General features: G+C 41.0%; 1 protein-coding gene across 2 annotated transcripts in view; it reads left to right on the forward strand.

Annotated features, from left to right (window-relative positions):
- Positions 1-17,787, forward strand: part of LOC140714284 (contactin-associated protein-like 5) — a 1,700,882-nt gene that overhangs the window by 759,735 nt on the left and 923,360 nt on the right. The gene's annotated exons all lie outside the window — the stretch shown is intronic.

The following is a 17,787-nucleotide window of genomic DNA, read 5'->3' on the forward strand; positions in this document are numbered from 1 at the left end:
AGGAAGGGGAAGAACCGAGGTCAATGGGACAAAGTGCATATTGGAGTATCAGACATTACAGCTATCAGCTCTTGATACTTAGCCCTGACTCATTGAACTGGAATATACAGAGACAAGTAAAACCAGTCATTGATATGCATTCAGTGGCCAATTTATAAGGTACACCTGCTCACTATTGCAGATATGTGATCATTCAATCACATGGCAGCACTCAATGCCTAGAAGCATGCAGTTCAGTTGTTGTTCAGACCAAACAGCAGTAACGGGAAGAAATGCGATCTAAGAAACTTTCATCATGGAATGATTGTTGGTGCCAGATAGGGCTATCTGAGTAACTCAGAAACTGATGATCTCCTGGGATTTTTACAAACAACAGTGTCTAGAGTTTACAGATAATGGTGTGAAAAATAAAAAAGAAAGCATTCAGCAAGTGTCAGTTCTGTGGACGGAAATGCCTTGTTAACGAGTGAGGCCAGAGGCAAATGGCCAGACTGGTTCAAGCTGCTGACAAGAAGGTGACAGAAACAGTGATTTGTTACAACAGTGATGTGCAGAAGAGCATCTCTGAATGTATGGGCTACAACACTGGATGACCACAAACATACATTCATCAGTGGTGAGCAAAGACACATCCCGTTTCTCAGTTTTGCTTCACCAACCAGAATTTTTACAACATCTTATGGAAGGACATATTGGCACTCTGAACACTGCAGGTTTATCACAACTCCAGAAACTCAACTTTGATCCTGACCTCAGGTGATGTCAGTGTGGCGTCTTTACATTCTCTCAAGACCTTGTGGGTTTACCTTGGGTGCCCTTGTTTCCCTCATATCTGAAAGATGGGGCCCTGAATAATAATATTGAAAAGACCTTTGGACAACTACATGGATAGGAGGGGTTTAGAGACAACTTTCCCTCTATTTTTTTCCAGCTACGAGGACATATTATTTCCCTGAGCAGGAAATTTTTATAAGGCCTGAAGACTGAGTAAATGGTTTTTTTTAATATGCATAATATGAATATTTGGAATGAAAACTGATAAATCACTTTTGATTTTATTTATTAATTGAAGACTATAATGAAATAGAGTATGACAAAGAAAATCTTTCACATTTCATAAAATTTTTCTCGTCTCTCTTTATTGCAGCTTATGGCAACAAAGGCTGTTTGCGTGGGATGATCACAATTATTGCACAACTGTAGCTTAGAGGGAAATGGGCCAGACATGAGCAAGTGGGACTAATTTGGTGTGCACCATAGTTGGCATGGCCAAATTGGGCTGAATACCTTGTTTCCATATTGTATTTTTTTGTAACTCTGTGGTCTAGTATGTTAATTGTGTACTCCAAATTGCTCTGGTGTAGGTAAATGCCAGGAGAATAAAGTAGGAAGGGTGGCACAATGAGCAAATGGGAGAAAAGAGATGATAGGGAACTAAGTGAGGAATGGAATTGCTCTGAGGGCAAGCAGGGAAACAAGGGTTTGAATGCCTTTTTTCTATTGGATGGAAATAAGGGGTAGAAAGGGAAGGCAGAGAAGAGATGAAGCAAGTGGAACTGAAGACCTGAATTGGAATTATTGTAATGTTTCCATTTATTTCAGTTCTTAACTTGTTTAAATATCAAAGATTCAATTGGTTTATCAAAATCTTATCTGTTCACATTATGCTAAGAAAAAGGGAAGAGGTCCTGAAAGGAGAATATAGGCAGTTAGGTAGGGAGTTGAGAAGAAGGACCGCAAAGGTAGTAATCTTGGGATTACTGTCTGTGCCACGCAAAAGTGAGAGTAGGAATGGAATCAGGTGGAGGATAAATGTGTGGCTGAGGGATTGAAGCAGGGGGCAGGGATTCAAGTTTCTGGATCATTGGGACCTCTTTTTGGGCAGGTGTGACCTGTACAAAAAGGACGGGTTCACTTGAATCCTAGGGCTCCAATATCCTGGCAGGGAGATTTACAAAGGCTACTGGGGAGACTTTAAACTAGAATGGTTGGGGGGTGGGAATCAAATTGAAGAGACTAGGAGAGATGAGGTTAGTTCACAAATAGAGAAAGCTTGTAGACAGTGTGTGAGGGAGGATAGGCAGGTGGCAGAGAAGGGGAGCGCTCAGACTGAAGATGAAGGGGAGAAGTAAGAAAAAGATAATAAAATTGTTTGCACCATTAGGGATAAGCAGAGAGTTACTTAAATGCATCTATTTTAATGCTAGGAGCACAGTAAGAAAGGTGGATGAGTTTAAAGCATGGATTTATACCTGGAAATATGATATTGTAGCTATTAGTGAAGCATGGTTGCAGGACGGGTGTGATTGGAAACTAAATATTCCTGGATTTCGTTGCTCAGGTGTGATAGAATCAGAGAGGCAAGAGGGGGAGATGTTGCATTGCTTGTCAGAGAAAATATTACAGCATTGCTTTGGCAGGATAGATTAGAGGGCTCGTCTTGGGGGGGCTATTTGGGTGGAATTGAGGAATGGGAAAGGTGTAGTAACACTTGTAAGGGTATATTATAGGCCACCTAATGGGGAGTGAGAATTGGAGGAGCAAATGTGTAAGGAGATAGCAGATATTTGTAGTAAGCACAAGGTTGTGATTGTGGGAGAATTTAATTTTCCACACATAGACTGGGAAGCCCATTCTGTAAAAGGGCTGGATGGTTTGGAGTTTGTAAAATGTGTGCAGGATAGTTTTTTGCAGCAATACATAGAGGTACCGAGAAGGGGCAGTGTTGGATCTCCTGTTAGGGAATGAGATAGGTCAGGTGACGGAGGTATGTGTTAGGGAGCACTTCGGGTCCAGTGATCACAATGCCATTAGTTTCAATATAATTGTGGAGAAGGATAGGACTGGACCCAGGGTTGAGATTTTTGATTGAAGAAAGGCTAACTTTGAGGAAATGTGAAAGGATTTAGAAGGAGTGGATTGGGACAATTTGTTTTATGGGAAGGATGTAATAGAGAAATGGAGGTCATTTAAAGGTGAAATTTTGAAGGTACAGAATCTTTATGTTTCTGCCAGCATTTTGTGTTTTTATCTTTATGTTCCTGTTTGGTTGAAATGAAAGGTTAGAAGTTTGAGAGAGCCATGGTTTTCAAGGGATATTGGAAACTTGGTTCGGAAAAGGAGAAGGATCTACAATGAATGGAGTAAATGAGGTGCTTGAGGAATATAAAGAATGTAAAATGAATCTTAAGAAAGAAATTAGAAAAGCTAAAAGAAGATATGAGGTTGCTTTGGCAAGTAAGGTGAAAATAAATTTGAAGGGTTTCTTCAGTTATATTAATAGCAAAAGGATAGTGAGGGATAAAATTGGTCCCTTAGAGAATCACAGTGGACAGCTATGTGTGGAGCCAAAAGAGATGGGGGAGATTTTGAACAATTTCTTTTCTTCGGTATTCACTAAGGAGAAGGATATTGAATTGTGTAAGGTAAGGGAAACAAGTAGTGTAGTTATGGAAACTATTATGATTAAAGAAGAGGAAGTACTGGCGCTTTTAAAGAATATAAAAGTGGATAAGTCTCCGATAAGTCTGATAGGATATTCCCTACGACCTTGAGGGAAGTTAGTGTAGAAATAGCAGTGGCTCTGACAGAAATATTTCAAATGTCATTAGAAATGGGTATGGTGCCGGAGGATTGGTGTATTGCTCATGTGGTTCCACTGTTTAAAAAGGGTTCTAAGAGTCAACTTAGCAATTATCAGCCTGTAAGTTTGATGTCAGTGGTGGGTAAATTAATGGAAAGTATTCTTAGAGATGGTATATATAATTATCTGGATAGACAGGGTCTGATTAGGAACAGTCAACATGGATTTGTGCGTGGAAGGTCATGTTTGACAAATCCTACTGAGTTTTTTGAAGAGGTTACTAGGAAAGTTGACAAGGGTAAAGCAGTGGATATTGTCTATATGGACTTCAGTAAAGCCTTTGACAAGGTTCCACACGGAAGGTTAGTTAGGAAGGTTCAATCATTAGGTATTAATATTGAAGTGGTAAAATGGATTCAACAGTGGCTGGATGGGAGATGCCAGCGAGTAGTGGTGGATAACTGTTTGTCAGGTTGGAGGCCGGTGACTAGTGGTGTGCCTCAGGGATCTGTATTGGGTCCAATGTTGTTTGTCATACACATTAATGATCTGGATGATGGGGTGGTAAATTGGATTAGTAAGTACACAGATGATAGGTGGCGTTGTGGATAACGAAGTAGGTTTTCAAAGCTTGCAGAGAGATTTAGGCCAGTTAGAAGAGTGGGCTGAAAGATGTCAGATGGAGTTTAATGCTGATAGGTGTGAGGTGCTACATCTTGGTAGGACTAATCAAAATAGGACATACATGGTAAATGGTAGGGCATTGAAGAATGCAGTAGAACAGAGTGATCTAGGAATAATGGTGCATAGTTCCCTGAAGGTGGAATCTCATGTGGATAGTGTGGTGAAGAAAGCTTTTGGTATGCTGGTCTTTATAAATCAGAGCATTGAGTATAGGAGTTGGGATGTAATGTTAAAATTGTACAAGGCACTGGTGAGGCCAAATTTGGAGTATTGTGTACAGTTCTGGTCACCGAGTTATAGGAAAGATGTCACCAAAATAGAGAGAGTACAGAGGAGATTTACTAGAATGTTACCTGGGTTTCAGCACCTAAGTTACAGAGAAAGGTTGAACAAGTTAGGTCTTTATTCTTTGGAGCGTGGAAGGTTGAGGGGGGACTTGATAGAGGTACTTAAAATTATGAGGGGAGTAAATAGAGTTGATGTGGATAGAGCTTTTCCATTGAGAGTAGGGGAGATTCAAACAAGAGGACATGAGTTAAGGAGCAAAAGTTTAGGGGTAACACGAGGGAGAATTTCTTTACTCAGAGAGTGGTAGCTGTGTGGAATGAGCTTCCAGTAGAAGTGGTAGAGGCAGGTTAGATTTTGTCATTAAAAAAAAAATTGGATAGGTATATGGCCAGGAAAGGAATGGAGGGTTATGGGCTGAGTGAAGGTAGGTGGGACTAGGTGAGAGTAAGCGTTTGGCCCGGACAAAAGGGCCAAGATGGCCTGTTTCCATGCTGTAATTGTTATATAGTTATATGTTTAACGGTTAACCATTAGTATTCTTATCATAAGGACACTGCTCAATTCTGGTGGCTTCACTATAGGAAGGACGTAGAAGCCATAGAAAGGGTGCAGAGGAGATTTACAAGGATGGTACCTGGATTGGATTATGGAGCATGTCTTATGAGAAAAGGTTGAGTGAACTTGGCCTTTTCTCCTTGGAGCAATGGGGGATGAGATGTGACCTGATAGAAGTGTACAAGATAATGAGAGGCATTGATCATGTGGATAAGTCAGAGGCTTTTTTCCCAGGGTTGAGATGTCTTGCACGAGAGGGCACAGTTTTAAGGTGTTTGGAAGTAGGTACAGTGGAGATGTCAGGGGTAAGTTTTTTATGCAGAGAGTGGTGAGTGCGTGGAATGGGCTGCCGGCGGCGGTGGATACAGAAATGATAGGGTCTTCAGAGACTCCTGGATGGCTACATGGAGCTTAGAAAAGTAGAGGGCTATGGGTAAAGCCTAGTTAGTTCTAAGGTAGGGACATGTTCGGCACAGCATTGTGGCCCGAAGGGCCTGTATTATGCTGCACGTTTTTCTATGTTTCTATGACAGCTTTGCAGTGAAAACAGGGAAACTTAGATTGATTTCTAAATAACTTCCCCATTCTTTTATTTTGTTGGATCAAGTTTCACTTGCTTCCTTTACAGTTTCTTTGCTTCATGACATTAGTCTTTACAGGGATGGATGGGTGAAGGAATTACGGACTCTCACAAGGCAGCCAGAGCAATAGCTTAGAGCACCTTCAGTATATCACTGGTTAAGACAGATGGCACATCAAGTAATTCCATCTGGCAGCCTCTCTAAAACTAATGGAGCAGGCAGCAGATGGACATAAAATTACAGAGTGAGTCTTAACCATAAGGCAGAGCATATTGAACAACCTAGCACAATTACTTTACCCAAGTCTAGATTTTCAATGGAACTCTGCATTTGGTGCAGAAGTGTGGACTAACAATGTTTTTGTTTGTTGTCCCACCTCATGAACGTTTGAGTACAATTAGTGCTAAAGATCTGAACAAAAACTTGGAAATCGAAATATTCACCCTTTTGAATTCATATGCCTGGTCTAATTCTGCCAAGGTTCACCTTAGGTGGTTAAGCATAGGTTTTGTTGTGTGTGGATTAGGAGCTTCCTGTCACCCATCTTTTAAGGATGTGCTAGCCTTATTTTGTGTGAGATGGGGTGGAATGGGAACATTATACGGAAAGAGAATAGACCATTTAGCCTAGAACATCCAGGCTCATCTGTGAGCACATCCTTGTTCACCCTATCTCCCAGCTCTTGGCGCATGGCGTTCAATGGCCAGGCAATTCAAATGTGCATCTATGCAGCCCTTAAATGCTATCTGTGACTCTGCTTCTACATGCTCTCCACCAGTGCAATCCATATTCTTGTCAGCCTGAGTGAAAGGATTCCTTTCCCACTGCTGTCTGTAAGAAGTTTGTGTGTTCTCTCCAGGTCTGCTTCGGATGCTCTGGGTTCCTCCCACTTTCAATAGACCTTTGAGTTAGCAGGTTAATTGGCCACATGGGTGTAACTGGGTGGTGTGGGCTTGTTAGGTTGGATGGGCCTGTTGCCAGGCTGTATCTCTAAGAAAAAAATGCCCTCTGAATCTTTTGCCCCTTGACCTAAATTTAAGTCAGGTAGTTTTATTCACCACTGATAAGTATAAAAAAAAATTCTGGAGTCTGACTCTTCCCTCAAACACGAGGAAATCTGCAGATGCTGGAAATTCAAGCAACACACACAAAATACTGGTGGAACGCAACAGGCCAGGCAGCATCTATAGGAAGAACTACAGTTGATGTTTTGGGCCAAGACCCTTCGTCAGGACTAACTGAAAGAAAAGATAGTAAGAAATTTGAAAGTGGGAGGGGGAGGGGGAAATCTGAAATGATAGGAGAAAACAGGAGGGGGAAGGATAAAGCTAATAGCTGGGAAGTTGATTGGCAAAGGGATATAGATCTGGAGAAAGGAAAGGATCATGGGATGGGAGGCCTAGGGAGAAAGAAAGGGGAAGGGGAGCACCAGAGAGAGATGGAGAACAGGCAAGGAGTGATTGTGAGAGGGGCAGAGAGAGGAAAAAAAAGGAAGAAAAAAGGGGAGGGGAATAAATAAATAAATAAATAAATAAGGGATGGGGTAAGAAGCAGAGGAGGGGCTTTAACAGAAGTTAGAGAAATCAATGTTCATGCCATCAGGTTGGAGGCTACACAGACAGAATATCAGGTGTTGTTCCTCCAACCTGAGTGTGGCTTCATCTTGACAGTAGAGGAGGCCATGGATAGACATATCAGAATGGGAATGGGACATGGAATTAAAATGTGTGGCCACTGGGAGATCCTGCTTTCTCTGGCGGACAGAGCATAGGTGTTCAGCAAAATGGTCTCCCAGTCTGCGTCAGGTCTCACCAATATATAAAAGGCCACACTGGATGCACCGGACGCAGTATACCACACCAGCCGACTCACAGGTGAAGTGTCGCCTCACCTGGAAAGACTGTCTGGGGCCCTGAATGGTGGTGAAGGAGGAAGTGTAAGGGCAGGTGTAGCATTTGTTCCGCTTACAAGGATAATTGCCAGGAGGGAGATCAGTGGGAAGGGATGGGGGGGACAAATAGACAAGGGAGTCGTGTAGGGACCGATCCCTGCGGAAAACAGAAAGAGGGGTGTACAGAAAGATGTGCTTGGTAGTGGGATCCCATTGGAGGTGGCGGAAGTTATGGAGAATTATATGTTGGACCCGGAGGCTGGTGGGGTGGTAGGTGAGGATAAGGGGAACCCTATCCTGAGTGGGGGTGGCAGGAGAACAGATGTATGTGAAATGGGAGAGATGCGCTTGAGAGCAGAGTTGATGGTGGAGGAAGGGAAGCCCCTTTGTTTAAAAAGGGAAGACATCTCCTTCGTCCTGGAATGAAAAGCTTCATTCTGAGAGCAGATACAGCGGAGACAGAGGAATTGTGAGAAGTGGATGGCATTTTTGCAAGAGACAGGGTGGGAAGAGGAACAGTCTAGGTAGCTGTGAGAGTCTGTAGGCTTATAGTAGATATCAGTAGATAAGCCGTCTCTAGAGATGGAGACAGAAAGATCGAGAAAGGGGAGGGACGTGTTGGAAATGGACCAGGTAAATTTGAGGGCAGGGTGAAAGTTGGAGGCAAAGTTAATGAAGTCAACAAGCTCAGCATGCGTGCAGGAGGCTGCACCAATGCAGTCGTCGATGTAGGGAAGAAAAAGAGGGAGACAGATACCCGTATAGGCTTGTAGCATGGACTGTTCCACAAAGCCAACAAAAAGGCAGACATAGTTGGGACCCATACGTGTGCCCATGGCTACACTTTTGTACACCTTTTTTTATCTCTCTGTCCCTCTCACAATCACTCTTTGCCTGTTCTCCATCTCCCTCTGGTGCTCCCCTCCCCCTTTCTTTCTCCCTAGGCCTCCCATTCCATGATCCTCTCCCTTCTCTAGGTACGTATCCCTTTTGCCAATCAATTTTCCAGCTCTTAGCTTTATCCCTCTCCCTCCTGTCTTCTCCTATCATTTCAGATTTCCCCTCCCGCTTTCAAATCTCTTACTATCTTTTCTTTCAGTTAGTCCTGACAAAGGGTCTTGGCCCAAAATGTTGACAGTGCTTCTCCCTATAGATGCTGCCTGGCTTGCTGCATTCCAGCAGCATTTTGTGTGTGTTGCTATTCTCTTCCTTTATAATTTCATTTTCCTAGTCGTTGTCACCCCTTTAACCTCCTCCACTCCAGAGAAAACAGTCCCAACCTCTCCAGCTTTTCCCCGTAACTAAAATGTGCCATTCCAGACAATATCCTGGCAGATCTACCCTGCACCTGCTCCAGTGCTATCACATCCTTCTGACAATGTGGCATGCAATACGCCAGCTTGTAGTCCAACTAATGTTTGATAAATTTGAAAGTCATCTTCATTGCTCTTGTATGCAGTGCATCAACTAATAAAGGCAGGCTTCCCATCTGCTGTTTTAGTCCTGTTATCTGTCTGCATTGTCACCTTTGAGGATCAGTGGACATGTACACCAAAATAGTTCTGTTTCTCAAGGACTCCCATGCACATTCCCGTTCATTGTTTCAATTCAAGCCTCATTTTGTTATTTCCAAATTCCATTACCTCACATTTATCTGGTTTACACTCTAATTTGTAGCTCTGTTTCCCGACACATCAATGTTCCCCTGTGCCTCAATACTATTAAGGCTTGGAGTATCAGAGTTCAGAGTTCAATTCTGTCATTGTCTGTACGGATCTGTCTGTCCTCACTGTGGAACATGTAGGCTTTCTCTGGGTGTTCTAATTTCCTCCCACAGTCCAAAGACTAGATTAATAGGTGAATTAGTCATTGTAAATTGTCCCATGATATGGCTACGTTATATCGGGGCTTGCTGAGAGGTATGGCTCTAAGGGCCTGAAGGGTCTATTCGGTGCTGTACTTTAATAAAAAATAAATAAAGACCATCTTCCACACTGTCAACAACTCTACTAACCTGTGTGTCAGAATTAATGGTGATTTATCATGTTGCTATTTGGGAGAAGATGTTTAATAAAGTTATCAAAGACACATTGTTAGGGGTGGAGTTGAGGAGTTGTTTGCAGGTCTAATGGTGTTGAGACCTAAATTGGAGTGTATTTCATTAACTTTGATTAGCATCCTATCATCAATGAATTAGACAAAACATAGCTAAACTATTCCATATTTTTGATGCATCATATCAATGCTCAAACCCATCTTTTTATTCACTCCATTCCACAATTCCTAGGATATCCTGCACTACTGTAAATCAAAATAATTTAAATAAAACATTAATTTAGCCATTTCTGAAGTAGAGAAGGAACTATAGCATAATTTTGCTCACCACAATTAGTAAGCAACCAAGATATCACTATAAGAGTGTTCTGGACAGTTAATCTGTGGGGTTCATTTAGCAGGCTTTTTATAAGTGTGAAAAGACAATCTTCTCATCCAAATTGACTGTTCTGTCAAGGTTTTATTTTATCTTATTTTTTATTTAAAGGTACAGTGCAGAATAGGCCCATCCTGCCCTTCGGGTCATGCCAACCAACAACCCCTGATTTAACTCCAACCTAATCACAAATTACAATGACCAGTTAATTTTCCTGGATTGTGCGAGGAAACTGGAGCACCCAGGTAAAGCCCATGCATGTCATGGGGAGGATGTACATGTTACAGAGGACACTGGGATTGAACTCTGAACTACGATGCTGCAAACTATAATATCATTGTGCTAACCACTATACTATGGTAGTGCACAATTATGACATAAGGTGACTCGCCACGATCAATAGGTAAAGATATCACAGGACGATTTATCTGTGGGATTCATTTAACAGGCATTTTATAAGTGGGGTGAAAAGACAATATATCAGATTTTCAAAGATGGAGTCCAAATTTGACAATCCTTTCAAGGTTTTAGTCCTGCATCTGAAAGGTTAAAATAGCAATCTTATTGGTTTTTGCAAAACAAACATTCTTTGTTGTGCAATAAGATGAATGAGATAAAAGGAAATAAAGAGAATACTAAACTACTGATAAAATTTATGAATGCACTTCTTAAATTTGTATATTAGAAAAATAGATGTGTCCTGAAAAATGAATGCAAGTTTTCCTGTCGTACTAATCAACTTTGATCAATGGATTTTTTCTATTTGTGAAATGAATTTGAAAGCAAGATCGAAAGCAGCTCCACATCCTTGATAATCAAGTTTCAAAGCTCCAAGTAAAGATATATACTTTGATAATAAATGTCACTATATACAACCCTATGATGCATTTTCTTGCAGGCATTCACATTAAATATAAGAAAAACTATAGAATCAATGAAAGACTGCACCCAATAGGTCAAACAATCAATGTCAAAAAACCACAATCTATGCAAATACAAGAAAAATAATAATAATAAGAAGAAATAAATAAATAACAAGAACATAAGTTGAAGAGTCCTTGAAAGTGAATCCATAGGTTGTGGGAATAGTTCAGTGATGGGGCCAATGAAGTTGCAGCCCTTGGTTCAAGAGTGTGATAGTTGAAGGGTAATAACTGCTCCTGAACCTGGTGGTGTGGTATTTCTTAAGTAGGATTTTGTTACTTACTTGAACATTGGTGGTTAGCCAGGTATCTGGACCTGTGATAACAAAAGAATGGAAAATGCTGATAAACTAGTGGATAACTTGGGACCTACAGAGGAGTAAAAGTGTTAGCAATCTTATAAATTTACTGCTATTGTTTTTATATGAGATAGAGGAATCAAGTTTTGGAGTTTCTTACATTGTGTTGCACAGAAGGTGTCAGAGGTCTTGATGGGAATTTAAAAAACAGTCCAACCAAACTGACTGAAATCTGTAATGCATTGACTGACAGGAGAGTAGAAGCAGAGATTTTCACAATCTTTCAGAGAATAGCTTGTCAATCACTGGAATCACAAAGGCACAGAAAGCTGTATGCCCAGCTAGGAATAGATTAGTATTGTTAGGTACACAGTACTTGTTATGGATATGATGGACTGAAGGATATTGGTCCCATGCCCACTCTCTGTAGAGAAATCTAATCTGTCCAATTTCCTTTCCCCCAAGCCACTTACCTTCAAGTACATTTCCCATTCTAGATGATGGTTAAACTGTTAATTGAATGGACTCAATCATCTTGGAAACTGATGAAAAATATAATGCCTTTAATCTTTCAAAAATCATCAATTTAGTATTTTTTACACTCCTTTCCTGTTATCGTTGATAGCCCAAAAAAAGGAAGATGGAATTTCTTCCGAAGTCAAGGAAAAAGACTGGTTGGCCCTTCAAATATGATTGTGCTTCTAAATGATTAATAGTTACTTCAGCTAATTCAGATGCATTAAATGGGAAAATGACTGGGACCTTTTACAGTCACAGACAGTGTCATGGAAGTGGCTGAGATTGGATACAAGCTACTTGATATCATTATTTGTGTGCAGCCTCCTCTGTGAACTGTGATCTATATAAACACTGGCTTTCTGAATGTTGTGAGAGTGCATGCATTATTGTACAGCTACAAATACAAAATATATTGCTATGATGAATGCATAATACCTTGTATTGTCTACAAAATTTAAATACAAAAGATAAGGATGGTTTGGTTAAAAATGTAATTGGCATGAAATTTGTTGCAGAAATCTCTTGGGTCACACAAACGGCACAGGCAACCTTGTAATGGTTTGCTAAATTGAATGCATCCTTGCCCTTGAATGGAAAAGCCTACAAAAAGTAAAGGTTACAGCCTAGCCCACTGCAGCTAAAGCCCTCCCCTCATCATTGCACACAGCTACAAGGAGTACTGTCGCAGGAGACCAGCATCCATCATCAAGGATCACCATGCTGTCTTCTTGCTACTGCCATCAGGAAGGTGGTACTGGAGCCTCAGGGCCCACATGAACAGGTTCATGAACATTTTTTATGCCTCAGCCAGCAGGCTCTAGAACCAGAGGGAACAACTTCACTTGCCTCATCACTGAATTGTTCCTACAACCTATGGACTCACTTTCAAGGAGTCTTCATCTCTTGTTCTTAGTATTTATTGTTTGCTTGGTAGTTTGCTTGCTTATTGATTGATTTATCTATCTATCTATCTATCTATTTATTTATTTTATTTATCTATCAATCTGTTTTTTAGTATTAGTACATTTTGTTGTCTTTTGCTGATTGGTTGTTTGTCTGTTCTGTTAGGTGCAGTCTTTCATTGATTTTATTGTGTTTCTTGTATTTACTGTGATTGCCTCCAAGAAATTGATTATTTGGGAATAAATTTACTTTAAACTTTGAACTTGGAACTGAGTCAGTTGAGAAGAAGCCTTTCCAAACAAATTATGCCTGCACAGCAAATCTCCGACTTAGAAGAATTTCATTGCCAACGCAGTAATGTCCAAGCTATCATTACATGGGAACGCAGTAGTTTCCTAGTTATCATTACCAATAGTCTGTATATGACTGATCAGTTAATGAACTAAATTTATTTACTCCTGCTGTCATGATAGAATTTGAACTTACATCAATAAACCAGCTGGTCTCTACCAGGAATTATTATATTTATTTATTTTTAAATTTGGAGATGCAGAGTGGAATAGGCTTTTCACACTGCACTGCCCCACCAACCCCGAATTAACCCCAACCTAACTACAGGGCAAATTACAATGACCAATTAACCTACCTAGTACGTTTTTATGTTTGCCCTATACCCCTCTAAACCTTTCTTATCCATGTAATTGTCCAAGTACCTTTTTAAATGTTATTAATATACCTGCTTCAACCATTTCCTCTGGCAGTTCATTCCATATACTAGCCACTCTGTGGGGAAAATGTTGCTCCACAGATTCTGGTTAAATCTCTCCTCATCTACCTTAAACTTATGCCTTCCAGTTCTTGATTCTGCAGGAATAAACTGTGCACATTCACTTATCTGCACCCCTCATAATTTTATGAAGATTATCTGGGGTCCAAACCCTGATGCTTGTTACACGTCACTATCACTACCTGCAACTTGGGAGAGAGGACATGCTTATTCCAAATCTTTGTATCCTGGCTGCCAACTTGCCCTTGATCCATGTAGGTATCTTATCATGAACTCCCTAGCCTGGAACCTGGACACCATATGCAATGGTTCTCCCTCTTTTCTTCTCTAAGTTCCATCATCAAAATAATATCCTGTTTGTCGAACATTATCTACTTTTTATAAATCTATGTTGACCTTTTGCTGTCAGTTTTCCAAGTGCTATTATATCTTTTACAGTGAGCTCTCACTTTGTCTGCAGTGATAAATGTCAGGTGAACCAGTCTATACTTCTCTGTTTACTGTTTACCTCCTTATTTTAACTATCTCCAATCCATTGCAGCTGTTTGAGGATCTAAAAGAGCTTTTTGAAAATTACCACAAATTTTGCTTCAATTTTGCATAACTACACTCACCCCAGCCCAGTCAGTTTGAGTTGGCAGCAAGATCTCAACTTCCATCATGCACCAAAGGACTGTGGGCTCAGCCCGCTGCTGTTGGTTCTGCTGACTCACAACCGCACTGCCAGATCCAGCTCAAACCATGTCATCAAGACTGATGAAACTGCAGTGACTGGCTTCATCAGCAACTGTGATGAGTCAGCACACAGAGAGAAGGTCAGAAGTCTTGTCAAATGATGTGAGTACTACAACTAAAGTCTCAACGTGGACAAGACAAAAAAGGTGCAGGACGACGACTCTCCTTTGAACATCAATGGCTCTGCTGTGGAGAGAGTGAAGAGCACCAAATTACTTGGTGTGCACATAACGGATGCTCTGACCTGGACCTACAACTCCTCATTAGTCGAGAAGGTGCAACATTGCCTACACTTGTTATGTACCCATGGGTATCTTGTACTTGTCACATGACAGTGGAGTTGAAGCTATACCGGACTTAAGGTAGTGGTCTTGTGATGTTGGAGTGACATCATTTTCCAGCCAGTAAGGTCATGTGACAGATTTTTTTTAACAGGGTATAAAAGGAGGATCCCTCCCTGTGAAGAGGGGCAGTTCATGGCTGGATTTGCCATTTCGACTCCATGCCACTGCGTGGTCCAATATTATGAAACACTTTGGTTAATGACGCTGTGACAAAGGCTCTTATAAATTTTTTTACTTATTTTGGATTACCTAAGGAAATACAAACTGATCAAGGCAGTAATCTTACGTCTGGATTGTTTCAACAGATAGTTTATAAATTGGGAGCTAAGCAAATCACTTTGTCTGCATACCATCGGGAATCGCAAGGTGCCTTGGAGAGGTTTCATTCTACCCTGAAGAATATGATTAGGACATATTGTGTGGAAAATGAAAGTGATTGGGATGAGGGTATAAACTTACTTTTATTTGCAGTAAGGGAATCGGTACAAGAATCTTTAGGTTTCAGTCCATTTGAACTTGTATTTGGGCATAGAGTTAGAGGACCTTTAGCTTTATTAACAGAACAGTGGATTAGTAAGGAAGTACACACTAATTTGTTGGACTATATTTTGAAATTTAAGGACAAGTTACATAAAGCTTGTAGCTTAGCCAAGGAAAATTTAAAATTGGCTCAGGAGAAAATGAAAACTTGGTACGATAAAGAAGCTAGGATGAGGATGTTTAAGCCTGGAGATAAGGTGCTGGTTCTTTTCCCAGTGCAAACGAATCCTTTACAAGCTAAATTTCATGGTCCTTATGAAGTTGTGTCTAAAATCAATGATGTGGATTACGTGATAAAAACTCCAGATCATAGAAGGCCAACACAACTTTGCCATATAAATATGATCAAACCATATTATGAGAAATGAATTCCTCAGATTCACCACTCTATGGCAAAAGAAATTCCTCCTCTTCTCTATTCTAAAAGAACACCACTCTACTCTGAGGCCATGTCCTCTAGTCTTAGTCTCTACCATCATAGGAAACATCCTCCACATCCACTCTATCAAGGCCTTTCACCATTCAATAGGTTTCAATGAGGTCACTCCTCATTCTTATGAATTCTAGTCAATACAGATCCAGAGCCATCAAACACTCTTCACATGACAAGCTATTCAATCCTGGAATCATTTTTGTTAACCTCCTTTGAACCCTCTAAAGTTTCAGTATGTCTGCCAAAAGGATCACTTGTTCGCAATACTCCAAGTGAGGCCTCACCAGTGCTTTATAAAGTTTAAACATTACATCCTTGCTTTAATATTTTTGTCCTTGTGAAATGAATGCTCACATCATACTTGCATTCCTCTTCACAGACTCAACCTGTAAGTTAATCTTTAGGAAATCCTGCACAAGGACTCCCAATTTCCCTTTGCACCTCAATGTTTTTGTATGTATTTTCCCTCCATTGGGAACCATAGACTTCCCAACACTGTATTCCATCTACCATTTTCTAATCTGTCTAAGTCTTTCTGTAGCCTCTCTACTTCCTCAAAGCTACCTGCCCCTCCACCTATCTTCATATTGTCTGAATCTTTGCAACAAAGCCATCAATTCCATCATCCAAATTTTTGACATATAACATAAAAAGAATTAGTCCCATCAGGAACCACTACTAGTCACTGGCAGTCGGCCAGAAAGGAATACCTTTATTCCCACTCTGCCTCCTGACAGTCAACCTCTGCTTTATCCATGCTAGAATCTTTCCTGTAATACCATGGGCTCATAGCTTGTTCAGCAGCTGCATGTGTGGCACCTTGTCACAAAAGGTTGGTTTATAGGTACAGCAGGCTATCAAGAAGGCAAATGGAATGTTGGTCTTCATTGCTAGAGGGATTGAATTTAAGAGCAGGGAGGGTACTGGTGAAGCCACACCTGGAGTACTGTATGCAGTTCTTGTTTCCTTACATGAGAAAGGATGTACTGGCTTTGGAGGCGGTGCAGAAGAGGTTCACCAGGTTGATTCTAGAGATGAGGGGGTTAGACTATGAGGAGAGATTGTGACAGCTGGGTCTGTACTTGCTGGAATTTAGATGAATGACAGGAGATATTATAGAAACTTATAAAATTATGAAAGGGATAGATGCAATAGAGACAGTCAAGTTGTTTCCACTGGTAGGTGAGACTGGAAATAGCAGATGTAGCCTCAAGATTCAGGACAGTAGATTTAAAATGGTGATGAAGAGGAACTGTTTTTCCCAGAGGGTGATGAATCTGTGAAGTTCTCTTGCCAAAGAAGCAGTGGGGCCTACCTCAGTAAATATATTTGAGGCAAGGTGAGATAGATGTTTGCATAGTAGGGGAATTAAGGGTTATGGGAAAAAGGCAGGTATGTGGAGATGAGTCCACGGCCATGATCTTATTGAACAGTAGAGCTGGCTTGATGGGCCAGATGACCTACTCCAAATCCTATTTCTTATGTTCTTATGTTTTGAAAATCCAAATACGCAACATCAACTGATTTTCATTTTCTATCCTGCTTGTTATTTCTTCAATGAATTCCAACAGTTTTGTCAGACAAGATTTTACCCTGAGAAATCTGTGCTGACTATGGCTTATTTTATCGTATGCCTCCAAGAAACCTGAGATCTCATCCTTAATAATTGACTCCAACATCTTCCCAACCACTGAGGTCAGAGTAACTGGCCTTGTAGATGGTGGTCAGGCTTTGGGGAGTCAGGAGGTGAGTTACATGCCGCAGGATTTGACCTGCTCTGGTAGCCACAGTGTTTATATGACTAGAGTAGTTCAGTTTCCTGTCAATGGTAACCCTCAGGATGTTGATAGTAAGAGATTCCATGATGGTGATGTCACTGAATGTCAGGGGATGATGGTTAGAGCCTCTCTTGTTGGAGATGTTCATTGCCTGGCACTTGCGTGGTTCAGATGTTACCTGCCACTTGTCAGCCCAAGCCTGGATATTGTCCAGGTCCTGGTGCATTTAGGTCTGAGCTGCTTCACTATCTGAGGAGTCACAAATGGTGCAGTACATTGTGCAGTCATCTGCGAACATCCCCACTTCTGACCTTATGATGGAAGGAAGGTCATTGATGAAACAGCTGAAGATGGTTGGTCCTAGGACACTTCCCTGGGGAACTCCTGCGGTGATATTCTGAGGATGAGGATGAGAACCATCATCCTTTGTGTCAGGTATGATTCTAACCAGTGGAGGGTTTTCCCCCTAATTCCCACTGACCACTGACTAGTTAGGGCACCTCGATACCATAC

Source organism: Hemitrygon akajei, chromosome 2 (genome assembly GCF_048418815.1).
Source record: "Hemitrygon akajei chromosome 2, sHemAka1.3, whole genome shotgun sequence".
In the NCBI taxonomy this organism is placed as follows: domain Eukaryota; kingdom Metazoa; phylum Chordata; class Chondrichthyes; order Myliobatiformes; family Dasyatidae; genus Hemitrygon; species Hemitrygon akajei.